Source organism: Trachypithecus francoisi, unplaced genomic scaffold, assembly GCF_009764315.1.
Source record: "Trachypithecus francoisi isolate TF-2019V2 unplaced genomic scaffold, Tfra_2.0 Lachesis_group7, whole genome shotgun sequence".
Classification (NCBI taxonomy): Eukaryota; Metazoa; Chordata; class Mammalia; order Primates; family Cercopithecidae; genus Trachypithecus; species Trachypithecus francoisi.
This window is the reverse complement of record NW_022681472.1, coordinates 9,703,760-9,706,046: the sequence shown is the minus strand read 5'-3', so window position 1 is coordinate 9,706,046 and position 2,287 is coordinate 9,703,760. Positions and strand designations below refer to the sequence as shown.

Sequence of the window (2,287 nt, the reverse complement as noted above, 5' to 3'; positions counted from 1 at the left end):
GCAGAGATGGGTGGATCATCTGAGGTCGGGAGTTCTAGACTGGCCTGACCAACATGGAGAAACCCCATCTCTACTAAAAATACAAAATTAGCTGGGCATGATGGCACAAGCCTGTAATCCCAGCTACTCAGGAGGCTGAGGTAAGAGAATTGCTTGAACCCAGGAGGCGGAGGTTGCAGTGAGCCGAGATCATGCCATTGCACTTCAGCCTAAGTGACAGAGCAAGACTCTGTCTCATAAAAAGAAAGAATCCATGGTGTACAATTCAAATCTGGTCAATAAAGCATCGATACAACACTTCACAAATGCAAAAACCTCTGCATCCAAGGATCTATTCACGTCTCAGGCTCTGAGGTCAATTATTCCCTTCCATTAAACAACTTCCTGTTTTGCTCTATAGTATCCTTTATCACACTGGACTCTTTGCACTATTTTTGTTCTGCTTTTTTTTCTACCCGCAAAATCATTGCACCTGAACAAGAAACTGATTTGTTTTTAAATCAGGTTTTCTCACAGAATCAGTGACATAAGAGGATTAATTGTTTGTTTTCAATCTTTTTTCTCCTCCTAGATCTATTTTTAAAACAAATTTTATTTTGGGATGTCCTGACTGGGATGATACTAAATTGAAAAGCCTGGTGCAAATTTTATTGACCTCCATTTCCTATTATAAAGGATGTCCCCTACTAATCTATCATCTACAGGGCAGACAAAGGCCAGAGGCCAGGGAAGCCAAAACAGATGGTGTGTGCAAGAAGCACAGGACCAGACTCTTTATGTTTTGTTGATTGGTTTTAAAATAGTCAACTAGAAGAAAAAGGAAAAAACACATGGGCATTTTTCTTCTTATTCCAAGTTGTGCCAAACTAAATGTTACTTGCGATGTGCATGGCAAACACAACGCCTACAGATAGATTTGTAATCAATGTTTCTTGGGTATGATAGAATGAATGGATGGAATGATGGATGGATAGTTGGATAGATGGGTAGATAAATAAATGAATGAATGAATATTATTAAAGGTTTTGTTTAAAACATGCCCAGAACAAAAAAAGACAAAAGTTACCATTTAGAAAATTCTATGAATTACAGGCCAGTTGTTCCGCCCGCTGGTCCTTGCACCCTCTCCCTTGCCAGTGTCCTGCTCGCCATCCCCACCATGCTGTCTCTAGACTTTTTGGATGATGTGCTGCAGATGAACAAGCGGCAGCTCTATTATCAAGTCCTAAATTTCGGAATGATTGTCTCATCGGCGCGAATGATCTGGAAGGGGTTAATGGTAATAACTGGGAGTGAAAGTCCAATTGTAGTGCTGCTCAGTGGCAGCATGGAACCCGCATTTCATAGGGGAGATCTTCTCTTTCTAACAAATCAAGTTGAAGATCCCATACAAGTGGGAGAAACTGCTATTTTAAGGATAGAAGGAAGAAAGATTCCTATAGTTCACTGAGTCTTGAAGATTCATGAAAAACAAAATGGGCATATCAAGTTTTTGACCAAAGGAGATAATAATGCAGTTGATGACCGAGGCCTCTATAAACAAGAACAATATTTGCTAGAGACAAAAGATGTCGTGGGGAGAGCCAGGGGATTTTTCCTTATATTGGAATTGGGACCATCCTCATGAATGACTATCCTAAATTTAAGTATGAAGTGCTCTTTTTGCTGGGTTTATTTGTGCTGGTCCATTGTGAGTAAGAAGTCTGCCTTGCTGTTCCTGGGAAGATGCCACACTTTTCCTTACTGGATGTTTGGAGTAGATACTGGTTTGTGATTGATGGAATGGAGAACACACATGCTGATGCTTCTTGGTAGCACTGGTTTGCATTAGTTTATGTTTCCACACCGAAGTTAGTGTGGGCATGTGCACCAGAGAGTGCATTTGAGGGGACTTTCATTCACAGGATTTCATAGTTGTCATTGTCACACTTTCACATTTTTGTACACCAGTGAATTTTTTATATTAAAAGCTTGAGCCAGAAAAAAGAGAGTTCTGTGAATTACAAAGTGAATGCCTCCCTACTTTTCAGAGATTAACAATGTAAAATTTTATCCATATCCTTCCCTATTTTGTCATATTTTAATATTTTTATTGTTTTATATTATTTATCTATTTATTTATATATCATTAATTTTTTCCCAAATTACAATCACCATTGTCCATAGCAATCTACGTCTCATTTTTTTCACTTATACATCAAGAATATTTGTTCATGTCAGTGTATAGAGATCCATGTTGTTCTTTAATGACTACATGATATTCTGTCATATAGCCATACTGTAAGTG

The 2,287-nt window shown here is 38.5% G+C and overlaps 1 pseudogene across 1 annotated transcript; it reads left to right on the top strand.

Annotated features, from left to right (window-relative positions):
• The first annotated feature begins 1,099 nt into the window (after positions 1-1,099).
• Positions 1,100-1,748, top strand: LOC117078884 (annotated as a pseudogene). The gene has a single exon (XR_004435191.1). The product of XR_004435191.1 is annotated as a signal peptidase complex catalytic subunit SEC11A-like (transcript).
• The last annotated feature ends 539 nt before the right edge of the window (positions 1,749-2,287 follow it).